The sequence below is a fragment of the Lepisosteus oculatus genome, chromosome 2 (assembly GCF_040954835.1).
Source record: "Lepisosteus oculatus isolate fLepOcu1 chromosome 2, fLepOcu1.hap2, whole genome shotgun sequence".
Classification (NCBI taxonomy): domain Eukaryota; kingdom Metazoa; phylum Chordata; class Actinopteri; order Semionotiformes; family Lepisosteidae; genus Lepisosteus; species Lepisosteus oculatus.
Genome location: NC_090697.1, coordinates 19,036,435 through 19,051,167, shown reverse-complemented (window position 1 = coordinate 19,051,167; position 14,733 = coordinate 19,036,435). Strand labels below are relative to the sequence as shown.

At 38.7% G+C, this 14,733-nt stretch overlaps 1 protein-coding gene across 5 annotated transcripts in view; it reads right to left on the bottom strand.

Moving 5' to 3' along the window:
* The window catches only part of hivep2a (HIVEP zinc finger 2a), a 111,142-nt gene that overhangs the window by 57,093 nt on the left and 39,316 nt on the right, over positions 1-14,733 (bottom strand). The window lies entirely within an intron of this gene.

The window sequence follows — 14,733 nt, the reverse complement described above, 5'->3', positions numbered from 1 at the left end:
TCTCTCTCCCTATCTGTGTCTGTGTGTCTCATGGAGAGCAAGCTGGGGTATGAGAAAAGACAAATTCCTAATGCAAGAAATTGTAAAGGGTTAATAAAGTGATGTTATTATTATTATATACTGTATGTATGAGAACAAGGAGAGGATAATCCCACGTCTCAAAGTAAGATAAAAATCTGCACACTGAAGCAGTTCCTCACTCTAACCGACATGCATCCTCATTGCACTGACTCTCTCCAGGAATATTTTAAAGAGGAAAGGACCCTTCATATTCATTAATCCGGGTTTATACTGTAGGTGGAGCTCCCTAGTGTACATGTGGAGGGAGGTGAGGAACGACGTGAAAGCATATAATCTCCATCACTTCTTGAAGCATTCTTGCAGGTTTTTCCACCGTATAACACTTGGAAAACACACTTCATATGTTTCAGTAGTTACTGCTGATTCTCCAGAACAACTGTTAGTATTGTTTTACAAGTACAGTTTTACAAGTAGAGATGTCAGTAAAGATTAAGAATAGAATTCCACCACCCAAGACTGAGGTACAACTTTAATTACCTTTAATAGGTTTATTCCATACTGAAAAGAGAAGAGAGAAAACCCCACATTTTTCTTTGGGTTTGGGGGCTGTTTTTGGCTCTGATGACGGCCCTGTCAATAACATTGTTGTTAGGCCAGAACCCTCAGCCTAACAACCACATTCCTTTGGTGCTTCCCTTCCACCCTAACACACTTCTATCCCAAGGACCATTAACAACTTTTCCATCTTACAGGATGATCCCTCCATCGGTAACCTCTTTTCTGACCACCCCATCATCTCATATCGCCGACCACTTAATCTGCATAACCTTCTTATTTACAGCTCCCTTGACCGCCCTCAATCATTCACACCAGCAGCTTTCCCTTGCAACACAACTCTCTGCATTACCTGCAAGTACACATCTAACACCACACTCATTCAAGGCCCTCAGGACAATTCCGGATCACTCAGATGACACCTTGTACCTCCAGCAACCTCATTTACTGTATATCTTGCAGGAATTGCCCAGCTATCTGCGTTGGGGAAACAGGAAGGAGACTAGGAGACCGCTCCAGAGAACATGTTAGGGCTGTGAAGATTACAGATTTCTCCAAGCCCATAGTTTCTCATTTCACCTCAGAAGGCCATGATCAAACTGATCTCTGCATCTGCATTCTCAAAGAAGCGTTTCTCAACTCCCATAGCAAAAAGACAACAGAAACAAAAATAGTCCTGAAACGTGGTTCACACCTTCCCCCTTCTCTCAATGACAGGCTTGTTTTCTTGTAATCTTCTCTGTTCACGTGCAGGTTTCAACTTCACACCTCTCTTTACCTCTCTCCACATCGCACCACCTGAGTGGCCTCTCTGCCTCTCCCCTGCTCCTGCCTCCTCCACTCTCCCAGCTTTTGTTCTCCTGTGCTATTTAATCTTTCCTGTCTGCCTTGTCTTTCTCACACCCGAAGAAGGCACCGCAGCCAAAACGTTGTGTTTTCTTTCTTCTCTTTTCAGCATGGAATAAACCTATTACTTGTTCCTTTGCAGCCTACGCATGCTGACGCAGCTACCCACCTTAACTACTTTAATAACCTTTACTGAGACTCATGTTCATAGGATATTTTCAAGATTTCTGCACAGAGTTCAGTCTGGAATGTCATCTGGATCCATTTTCACTGCACATAAGCAATTGATGATTAGTGATACTTTTTTTGCCGACCCTTATATCTTATGGGGCTTATTATACACAGATGATATTTATGCAGATGACACACACAGCAATTAGGTAAGCAGCAAAAATGGAGAGGGTTATACAGTATCTTGAGAAGTTAACAGCTGCATCAAAACTTTAAATGTGACCTTAATAGAGAGTTAAGAAAATGCCAGGCATGCTGTACATCAAGAACATGTGCAACATGCTACATGTGCAAAAGAAAATGGTACAATCCCTTTTTATCCAAAGAAAATGGAAACGTACATTTTCAGAACTATTTAAAAATGTAAATTGTTAATTCAGAGGCTCTCACCCTCATTTAAAATTGAAAAGAAAACAATAAAGCAATTTGACACCTGGATACAACAAAGCTTAGTGAAAATTCCTTGTTGTGGTGCTTGGCTTCCAAATAAAAAGACTACAAAATACTACTTCAACCTGTTAAACTAATTTTTGATTATTATTAACAACTACTACTAGCATGCAATGCTAATAATGCTACTACTAGCAGTATTACTGTTCCCTTGTTCCTACTGGATACAGTGTTGGGCTGATAGTGACCAAAAACATTCTCTTGTTGGGTAGCCAGCACAAATCCAAGTTAGTGTTCTTAATTGCTAATTACCACACACTATTTTCATACTCTGGTTCGTATATAAATTACATATATTGCCAGCGATCCTGGTGTGTATACAACAGAGAATCAATACAAAGACAACCACATGGTTTCAACACATGTTAATCAAGCATTATTTAGGTACTGTAGTAAGGACAGGTTATCTGATAGCGCTGTATGAATAATTGAATAATTGGTTCATGCTGCACCACTTTGAAGGATATATTAAACCAATTCCTACATTCACAGGTACAAATAAGGTTTAGCTTCTAGGAGGAACAAACACAAAGAATTATGGGAATGAATGATTTTTAACATAAGAGCACTTGTGTTAAGTATTCACTTTATAATTGCTGCTAAATTAAAGTCCATACAAATTATACAAATGACAATAGCACTGGCATTGTCTTTTCCCTAAAACAGATTTTGATTTTAGGAATTGTTCTTTTTCAAAAATTAAATGCATCTCTGTACACTAAGCACTTGCTGATTTAAGTATTTTTCACTCAACAGGAGTTTTCTCAGTGTACTGCTTAAGAGAGATGAACACTTGAATCATCTCAGATTAGATAAGATAAGATCACTTTATTGGCCACATACAATTTCACATTCCCCAGCTTGCTCTCCATGAGACACACAGACTGGGAGAAAAGCTTGGGGTCAGAGCGCAGGGTCAGCCAGTTATACCCCATGGAGCAGTTGGGGTTAAGGGCCTAGCTCAGGGGCCCAACAGAGTAGGATTCCTCTGCCACTGCACCCACAGAAGTGTACTGTTTCCATCTCAGGAAAGTTACTGATTTCCACCTGCAATTACCTGAAACATGCATCTGCACAATGACTAGACTATCACCAATTATTATCAGTGGAACAAACTGAAACAGACTGCAATCTGTTTTTTTTTACTTTCCTCAAAGACAGCATTTTCCTAAGCATAGGAAGCCACCTCACTGTAAAAATGTAAGAGTTTGCGGCTTATTGTCTTTCAACCCATTGAACACAACACACAAAGCTTTTGTTCTTTAAGAAAAGACAGTGATGAAATTGGAGTGTGAAATGTGATTTGGAGATGCTGTTGCCTGACAGATATTTATACAGTGCTCTCATATGAACTTATGGTTAAAGGAAAAAAAGGTTGACTGGAAACAGAACTTTAAAAATAGTACTGTGATACAGGCCTCACTGCTAGCTCTTTAAAATTAACCCTACAGAAATCAGATTGCATATGGTACTACAACACTTAAGTTGTTCTTGTTTTATGTTTGACATTTGCTCCTGTACGTAAAACTCATTTGTAGCAAAAAGTGTTAGCACGAAAACTATATTAGCCAAGTATGAAAACCATGTTCTGATTAATATTCCCACTTTGAGCAGCCAAGATGACATCAAAAACAGAGATTTTAGAGACATCCTCAGCTTCGAGGGGCTCAGTGTGGCTGACAGCTCATGTGCAGGTGTTAAAATGACTTCCTGTTACTATCTGGTGATATTTTCCAACAGGATTCTGGAAGGAAGTAAAAATGTAGGCGCAGCTTGGGGGAAAAAGCTAGGAATTTGTTACTCATGTTGTTTCTTCAGCAAAATTGAGGAGAAAAGACAAGCCTTCTTCATGAAAGAATTTGCAACAACTCAAATGCTGTTACAGGATTCTTTGACTGTTAAATCTGATTAAAGAGAGACATTGATGATAAAATTCAGGGGCTGGGAACAAACCTAGTCCATTCTAGTTTCAACAGATCAATCTGGGATACATTAATAATCAAGGCATAAAATGAAACAATAAATCAACCTGTCCAATGACTTTGCAGACAGCATTGTATATACTGTACCACTCCTGCTTTTAATATTACAAAGTCATCCACATACAGTAGGTTACATGAGTTTTATTAAATGTGGAAAAACAGGTAAATCAACAAGAACGTGTCAAAACAGATCTATAAAAATGAGCTACATAAACATCCAACTTGTTTAAATAAGTACAGTACATGACAGTGCCAGAGCAAATAATCCTGTCAGTACTGAACAGCACTTTTGAAACCACTTTTTTCAAACTGGCACGTATCAAATCGTAGTCTTACTGTATTCAGGTTGGATCACGCAAGGACATGACAACAACAAAGAGCACTGGAGACAGAAAACTATATTCAGCATGATACAGTGCTTTGTACTTCATTTCAAATTGGATGGGTTGAGTTTTTATTTTTATTTTTTTATTTTGGTTCTTTTTATTTAGTCATTTAGAATCAGCTATTCTTTAATACCAAACTGTCAAAGCTTCAATTCTATTTTTTTCTTCCATGTTAAGTTTTACACTTTGATCACAGGATAATGTAACTTACTGTAACACTCAACAACTGGTAGAATCTTTTGGGGATCCCATTAAAAGTTTTGCAATGTACCTGTATTCATTGAAAATTGTCACTCTGAGATATACTCTGAGCTAGTGTGGTTAGGCCATTACTACCAAATAATAGCAAGCCACGATTTCAAGAAAATACCATTTTTATTTATGAATAATGCTGTTTTAAATGCTACTAGGAAGTTACTATTATATTCATTTAAATAAACATACACAGAAAAATATGTGGATATCTGTCTTTTGTGTGCATGTGTATCTCTTGTTAAGGTTGAAATTATATTAAACAATACATACAGTACTGGACATCTTTTCAAAAAGATTATATAATGATACCAGTATATTCCTTATATAGCATTTATGATGTACAAATATGTACAATATATTTTATATACCAAATTTAACATGCATGTATACATTTATTTTATTTTAAGATAAATGTCTCCTTGATGTAACACATTGATTTTTCTTTCTACTACTTGCACTCTATAATGCAAGGTTGCATAAAGGATTAAGAATGCTATTTTTTTCACTACCAAGGATGCTGATTTTTCTACTGTATGTGTTGATTGAGTTGCATAGTAGCTCATTCTCTTAACTGTTTTGCGATACTAAATTACAGAGGTGTAATGAAAGGCAATGTGAGAATATGTGAGACTCCAGATTTCAGACCCAGGTACTAGCTCTGTTTTGTAGAAAAGCCACGCAATAAACAATAAATAAACTAGGAATGTCAACGTAACCTGAAAATAATGCCCATCAGTCAATCAAAAATGGTTTCCTACCAATCATGGCACTGAGGGGTCCAAATTAAGAGGACAAAAACAGACAATCTCACTGAGCAGACCAATCACCAAATATACAAACTGCAACCTCACTGCTGCACAGCCTACCCTTGCCAATACACAGTTTCTTGCTTTTCAGTACATTCATTTCTCAAAATCATTTTTCAAAATCATTTTTCTACATTTGTATTTCCTTTATCATTTTCATTACCCTGTGTTTTCCATCTGATTGACATTTTCTACATGCACTGGATAACCTGATAACTAAATAGAACTGTTTTCTGTCTTTTTGTCTTTGTTGTTTTCCAACAGTTTCTTAAAAGTTGTTTTTTTTTTGCAGTCATTTCTTGGATATGTTGTGAAGAATAAACAAACAGTTCAGCCAAGCTGTTGAAACTGACACTCTGGGATCTTTCAAAAAGTGGATAGATGGGATTCTGGGATCAATTACTGTAGCTACAAGAAATCAAATGAGCAGTGTGGGCCAAATGGCTAACCCCATACGTTCTTTTGCTCCCTGGACTTAAAGCAATTGTATAATGGATATGGAAAGGTTTCGCCGTTTCAAAGCTTACTGTCACATTTACTATGTTGAAAATAACGAACATGTTTACCATAGACTTTGAGCTGCAATACAGAACAACATTGTTTTTAACTTTAGATGACAATATATCATCTGTGGCATCTGAGGATAAAGTTCCTGAACACACGTGCTGCTGAGGTTAAAATATTTCTCAGCAAGTTCGCGGATGTTCTCAGTCTTGTCACCAAACACCAAATCACACGTAACTGCAGCAGCTCCTGTCTCAACGGGGTAGAACTGCTGTCTAGAAATGGGGGAGACAGTCAGCTGATGACAATATACCCTGCCACCTAGTCAAGCAATTGCCACTAATAATGCAGTGTTAAATAAGAAAATAAAACTACTGACAGAATGAAAAACAACAAACAGGTCACTATATAGCGCGCAAGCATGCTGGATTTGTTTTTCTAGTTTTAAAAGTCACAATTATTGCTCATCTTTTAATTTTGAATTGTCAGTTTTTCAAGTTCATTTGTCAAGCTTCAATACTTCCATTAGAACGAGGTACGAGAACCCAAGATGTTTTATACAGTACATGAGAGGAAGCCCTTGGGCCCATATACAGTAGCCTGATTGGGAGTTAAAAGCTACAGTAGCTGATCCAAATAGCTCATCCAGCCGTTTCTTGAAAACGGCCAGGGTCACAGCTTCACGAGCTTGTTCGGTACTCCCATAGCCCTCTGCATAAAGAAGGGCCTCCTGCTCTCGGCTTTAAGTGCATTTCCACAGAGTTCCCATGCGTGTCCTCTGGCTTGTTTCACTGTTCATTCTGAATAAGTCCATAGGGTTCCATCACAAGTGAAAGCATCCTCTGAGACACACGTACTCTTCAAGTCACTGACTTTTATTCTACTTTAGGTGGAATGTCAAAATTTGGTAATGAGGAGAGGACAGACACAGCTCTTACTGATAATCCCCAGACCCCCATGTGCTCAGTCTTAAACTCTAATAAAGCCAGAATTTTCATGTTCCTTCCAGCTTATTCCCAGAAATGACACAAACTTGTTTTCAAATCATCAGCAGTATGCAATGTTTAATGTAAGTGAACAGGAAAAGCAGGAGATGGAAATATATTGAAAACGGTTCACCTTAAAAAAGCCTAAAAGTACTTTTTTATCACAGTCTTGAATGGCACTAAGAGTACACATAACGTCATCACCGTCACATTTTCCTCTTAAGTCGTAAATTTTGTGATAGTATCTTGCAAGAATGAAATGAGTGTGTTCAAATATCTCAGTTTAAAAAATGTTTGACACATTTTCCACAAACATTCAAAATTAAACACAAGGCAGTCAGCTACTTTATAGAAGACAGAACAGAAAAAATCTCTTTTTGAATTTGGTGGTTGTGTTAGCATGCAGTATCTTAATCTAATTAGGCAAAGAATACATTTTGTACTATTTCTACATGCTTCAGAAAACACAATATTAACTTGAGATTCACCCAAAAATTAGCTTTATGGAACTGGCAATTTCGTCTTCACTTCACAAGGGCCACTAATTTGAACTCAGAAAAAAATTATACTGAAAGTATCCTGAAAAAACTTCAATGTTTTCAAAATTGTACTTATCTGCTGACTACCTTTCAAGGTGACATTTAACCTCAAGTTCCAAACTGCCGCCAGCAGGAGCTAGAAACAATATTTAGCGTTAAGTGCAAATCTGCCAAACAGCTTTTTTATATTACAATATAAACAACCTTCAAGGGGCCACCTTAAGCAGTCTGGGGATAAGGCCTCCCCTAAGCCTTCAGCCCCACACTGCGGAGTGCAGAAACACCTTGGCTGACAGCCCCTCGGGTGAGCACACGGTTTCTTTAAAGGAATTTTCTGCTTTCATATAAAATTGATAATGGGATGTGTACACAGCAGGAATGGAAAAATCAGAGGTGCATTACGAGCGTTTCCACATTCCTCTCACTCACGAGGGCAAGCACGAAAAAACCCCATCTGCCAACTGGCGTCTGAGGGGCCTGTGTGCAACGGGGGCTTCTTTTCGGTCACAGACTGGTGTTTATTTATTGAGTGTTTTCGTGAAAGGGGAGTCAAGCTTTCGATCAATACTAAACAGGCATTCCTACCAGTAAGCAGAGATTCCTGTGTTAGTGAGATGCAATTTCAGATTATAGAACAGCCTGTACTTCATTTGGCATTCTGAAGCCATTCCTGAGAGAGCCAGAAGACCTACCTCCACTGAGTGTGGCACAATTCACAATTTCCTCAAGCAGAGGACTTTGGTCCATGTTTAGGTGTAACACAAACACTAGTGTACTGATCTATGTATGAGAATATCTTAAGGTTTATGGCTTCCACACCTAGGAACATGTCTGCTGAATTGAAGTACTGTACACGTCATTTAGTGTGAAGAACACCCTTTTCAGCTTCTCTTGTCAATAAATGACTAGAACATAAACTACATTAATTAGTGAGACCGATGGACTACTTAATCAATGATTATTTACATATAAATGTAAATTCTATTAAATAAACACCCTCCCCTGTATTTGGCTCTGTTATCACATTTTAAACTAGGGTATATTTTTTCTTTGGTATCATTTTGTAGGCTGTGGAAAAACTAGCAAATTCATTTTGTCCAGATGACTGACCTTCTACATTAAAATTGGACAAAAAAATACAGCTGTTTCCAGTGGTGACAGACATAGACAGAAACAAAATAAATATCTCGTTACCCCTGCTACTGTATCATTTCCTTTCTCATTCGGTTCTAATGCATTTGGTTGGATGATTACAAATGGCAGTCACCCCACAGGGTCGCCAGTCTCTGTAATACTGCACCAGTATTTATTATTGCTATGGATTGGGCTACCCAGTTGTCTTGCCATATGCTCTCCAATGTCACGTCATTAAGATCCCTGTCGAGGCAAACGATCAGTACAGAGAAATCTTTTGGGAGAGTGGGCTTCCCTCTTGTTTCTCTCTCTGTTTTCCTTGGCTGTAGTTATAAAGGAATGCTGTAACAAGAGCAGAAGATCTAAGAAGCATACATTTTGTGACATCTGGACAAGCATCAGTCTAGCTTAAAGTCAGCTAGTTCCAGCATTCCTTTAAGAGTGTAGGTCTGGAGTCACAAGTGTGTGGGCTAAACTCCAGCCATCCATTATCAAAAAACTGCTTATTCCTGCTAGGGGGTCATGATCGTGGACACATGGGGCATAAGACTGAACTACACCCAGTCAATTCCAGGGCACACAAACACACAAGCACATGTGAACAAATTAAAGATGACCCAGGCCAGAACTGAATAAAAGATCCAGCAGTTCTTTGAACTTTGAGACATGGTTATAAGACTTAAGTCAGAGTACACAACTCATATTTTTATGCTTTTATTTAGTCAACCTGTGTTGTCACTTGTGCCAGTTTTCAGTATTAATCCAATTGCACTGCATACTTTCCTGGAAGTAGCATTGTTAAGTGTTGTACTGCAGATGGGAAATACAAAGTGCCAGATATGATTTAATAGCAAAGGTTTCTTAAGGAGTGTAACTGATCTTCCTCTAAACTAGACCTTTGTGAGATCTGAAAGTTTTCTGGAACCAAAAACCACTTTAACACCTGCAAATTCTTTGAAATGATGATTATAAGGATGGCTTGGTCATACCTTTCATTCTGGCAAGAACAATATGGTTACTCTGGGAAAAAAAAACATTTTCTTGTAAAGGAATGGAAGTTTTGTAAATACTGCAGAGCAAGGGGTAATATGACTGGAACCACTGGCATGATCACGCAGGATTATTAACCAAATAAAAAACTGAAAGTATGTATTACAAGTTACAGGATCATAAACAGGTGGGCCTCACCTGGAGTTCAAATGTAAGGCCACAGAAGACCGCTCCATGTGATCCCAAAAACAGCTTTCCTGCACAATAAACGCTTTCAGAATTAAAGCCGCTCTTACTGTGCAAGACACTGTAAGCCAAGCCTGTGTGCTGTGCGTGGTGTCGCCAGCCCATCTGTGAGCTGTGCACTCAACTCCACTTTTTGGGCTGCATGCCTTGCAGTCCATTTCCTGTCCATTTCCACACATTCAGCCTGGCAGAGATCCTCACCAGCACTGCCAACAGGGCCTGCCACAGCCTGCTGGCAGCCCAGATTTAATGACACCGCACCACAAGCAACACGCATGCCGAACGGACCTTCATGCCAAACCACTGACTGTTACATTAGCATCAGCACTAATCCACTTCAAGTAGGGCACCACTTCTACAGAAGAGCAGGGCTGCTCCAATCACAGCGAGGCTGCAGTAATTACGCAAAAGTTAAAATCTGTGAATTGGTTTGGTTTAAATCGGTACTTTGAGCCACCAAATCTAAAATGATCATAACATAGGATCTCAGGTTTTAAAATCATGAAGTGAGATCTTTTCTGAATTACTCTGGTGGAAATCACTTCAATGAAGGTCAGAAGTAAGGAAATATTAGATATTTTTATATATATATAAAAGTATATATTGTATGTGTATAATATATATGTGTATATATGTGTATTGTAAAAGTATATTATGTTTGTGTGTATAGCACAAACATACATTTGTATTATATTCTTCAGTGAATTGTTTGCTTTTTTCCATTATACTTTACCATCAAATAGAAATGGTCAGGTCATTTTGTTTTTCTGTTGTATATTCACACACACATATCTTACACTTTGCATACTTCCCTTTTAAACCACCAGTGACAGGGAACAAGAGAACAAAGCTCTGACCATGTCCCCAGTGCACAGCTACACTGTATGTGCAGCAACACACAGAGCTCTCTCAGACAGCAGAAACGCAGGCCATTCAGCTTTCAAAACAGCCTGCTGTGCAGGAAGGAGGAAAGAGCATGGTTGGCTGGCTGAGCCAGGTGCTGGGGAGCAGTCCTGCCATGACGCTGGCATCAATTCCCAGTTAACAGAAGGTCTCGGAGGCTCAGACCTACTGAGCTCTGTCACAAATCAGCCCTAGGGCTTCTCTTTGAAAGACAAAAAAGACAGCAGAGATGCTTAAGCTCCAGGGCTTGAAATGTTGTCAGGTTGTGCTTAAGCCTGAGAACTGGCTCAGGGGTCGCTGTCTGTCCCCACAGGCTTCATATCATAAGGGGAACAAGTATTAGGTTTATTCCATGCTGAAAAAAAAAGAAGAAAGAAAACACAATGTTTCGGCCGTGGAGCCTTCTTCAGGTACCCACCTGAACTTCATATCGTAAGGGCTATTAAGTAATGCTATGCAGAGGAAAAGAACAACAGACAAAAAATAACCAAGTTCATTCTTAGCAGAGTTTATTAACATCACAAGCTCACACTTACCAGAAAAGGAAAATATATTTGCCTCTGTTGGCACCAAGGGCTTGAAAGAGATGGAGCATTGGAGGCTTGATATTTTGCCCAAGATTATCCAGCATTATTTTGAGTACTCTTAAAGAACTTGGGGAGATTATCCAACCGTGTTCATATTCAGCAGCTTACATTTCTTTCTGTACCCTTTTGCTCCTGCCTGGTATGCCACAGTTTCACTACCTCACAGTCTGTGTTCTCATGATGAATATGAACATGATGGCTCAGACTGCAACTCACGCAAGGCAGAGAATTACAGGCACAATGCCTCCCACAGCCAGCGTACACTCAGGACATTTAATGTCACTTCCTATAACAGCCCGCACCACGAAAAGTTACTTTTGGTAAACGTGGACCCTAATGGATACTGATGTCTTATGTAACCACAAGTGCGTCGCAAACATGAACAGAATCAAACATGAAAGTCAGGGATATTTCTTTTTTCTGACAGATCTCTCCTCTTGAATATCATCATCTGAATCAGTATTAACAAGGTTATGCAAAAATAGATTTCAGAACATCTGGGTTTCACTTATCACTGGGTGGCCAAGTCCACCTGCATCTACATTTTACTACTGTATATACAGTAGGCTACAACCATATTATTGTGAAACGTACAGTTTGAGGTGATGGTCATTTTTGTTCAGTATGGGTACAGTATAGAGTAGTAGCTGGGGCTCTGAATTCTGGACCAGAGAGTGTCATGGCAAATCACAGTAGCACCTCTCTCATACTGCATCCTTGAATAAAGCACTGCATTCAAATGTCTCCAGTGAAAAGAACATTTGTTCTTTGCTGACTCAGCAGGCAAATTTAAGGGAAAAAAAGAATTAAAATAAATGTTTCTTCTCCTCAGTTACACAGAGTAAAATCGTAATGACCGACAGTCACTGACTGTAATTTAGTGATGGAATCTTCCGTATGGATTTGAGTCAGCAAAACATCACACACGTTTACTAGAAATATTCAAACCTTGCCTTTATTCTCGAGAGCCGATGAGATATTATCGCCAAACATAATCAATCATCACATAAAAAAAATTCTGAAAGAAGCATCTCTGTGTTTAAGATAGTGTTAAAAAAACTGCTTTTGTTGTGAAAACTGACACATGCGTATATAAATATTATCAGTAGATGCAAATATTGCTCAAAAGATAAAAAGGTGAAAGGGTGAAATTCCATGAATTTACTCCACTGCTGAAGTAAGTGATTGTGTATGCAACCCCAAGAAAAATTTGAATGTTGGAAATACAGCTTTAGCTGTCATTTTCGCAATTTCTTTGAAATGATGACTACATGCAATAACGGACAGCTGCAAAGCAAAAATGAGAAATGTTTCCTTACTAGAACTGCCTCATAGGATAAAGTGCGTCATCTTCATCTTCATGAAAAGGCCCATTTGCCTATTATACAGTACAGTACAAAACGAACAATGGCTGACAGAAAACAAAAACATAGCGCAGAACCAACATCACAATGGCAGGAACACCTGCTGCAAAAAGAGAGTAATTTCCTTAACAGAGAAAATCTTCCTATCAACGGGCTGACCTCAGTTTCCTCTGAGCCCAGCTTTTCAGATTGCTTAAGGAAGCATGTCAGGGGCTATATATCGTAATAGTGGATGCTCACTGATATTCACATTACTTAGGCATACCTAGGTTTAGAGTGATGTGGAAATGACACAAAAAACAGAAATAAACACCTGTCTTAAAACAATATATAGAGAGAGTATAAAACATTTTATTCCATTTACATTTACAGTCCAAAAAAGAAAAACACGAGCCTTTTGATGCCGCTTCGAAGAAAACTGGGAATTTTGTATTGGCTTAGATTTTATGTTATTCTGAAGTTATTTTTGTTAGATAGCGTTAACACTTTTTCAGGCCAGCAATCCTTATGCTCAAAGTATTAAAACAAAGTCTTTCACATTCAGAAAATGCATTTTTAATTCTCTGGTTTGAATATACCTACTGATTCAGCACTGCATGCTGATTTGCCTCTTGCCGAGAAGTGTCATTTGAATTGTGGTTTTCCTTGCACCGTAAAATCAACCTTAATAAATGGAAATATGCTAGATTTTAGGTTTTTCACTGAAAATTAAAGGCTGAACAATAATTGAAGTTTGTTCAATTCTGTGCTTTGGAAGACGTGCACAAAGGAACAGCAAAAGTAAAATGGTGAACGGATATCAAAAACAATGAGTGAAGTCATATATTGCCATATTAAATAAACTACAAACAATGGAAATCAAATATAATTCAACCAAAAAATGACAAGAACATAACTGAGTTCCCACCACATACCCACTATTTCTCAGAGACTTGATCTTGGAGAGAAAACTGCTGGCATCTCTGTATTGTACTGAAAAAAAGATCTTACTATCAGATTTTTCAGGCAAGAAAAACACAGTTAGCCATGTTCCAAAATGAGTCCAAAACTCATCAGAATGAACAACAGAGCACTAAAGAAACTTTGACTCCCAATGTTTGACTAAAGTTATCAACAGTCCCCTTCAAAAAAGGAAAATAAAAACGCCTGAATTACACAAAAAAATAAGGGACTGATAAATGTAATGCTAAACTGTATTGTTGAAATGCTGCAGACATTTAAAAAAAAATGTTTAGTTCAGAATATCTACCACTCCAAAACCACCAACAGGTAGCCTCTGACCTCTGGGGAAGTGGCAGAGGTCAGGGGCAAGTGACAAGACCAAGGGACAATTCCAAGGAACTCTGCTAAAGGGAAAAGATAGCATTGCAATGGTAGACAATGCAATTGGAGGGAGACATTGCAATGGAGGGAGAGAAAGAAGTTAACAGCGGAATTTCGGAATGTTACAGTAAAAAAAAAGAGGGTGATAATCAGTGACATCCAAACACAGATGCACGCATTTGCAAAACATTAAATCTTCCGCTCTAAGATTGACCTTCCGACCTCTTTTTGACCTCTGAAAGTGGAACTCAGGTAACTAGTGCGTGCTGCTCTTTATTTTGTTCATCACATACAGTGCATGCAGCAAAGCGACCTTTAGTAAAGTAAGGGGGGGGGGGGGGTCTGCCGCTAGGCTAGGACACAGAGACTGAGAATTCACCGAGAAGCGATAACACATACATTATAAATCGTCTGAGAATTTGTGAATGGAAAATGGTTTAGCACACTTGGCAATGGAACAAGTCCTCATTCCACAGCTATCGCGGTCTTGCTGCTCTTTTGCAGACAGAGAAAAAAAGGAAAATAAATAAATGAAATTTCTTCAGCAGACTCAGCCTGCAAGGGTGGGGAGGGGAAGGGGGGGGTAATAAAATTTGGAGCCCTGGGAGCTCATTTCAAGGTCGTA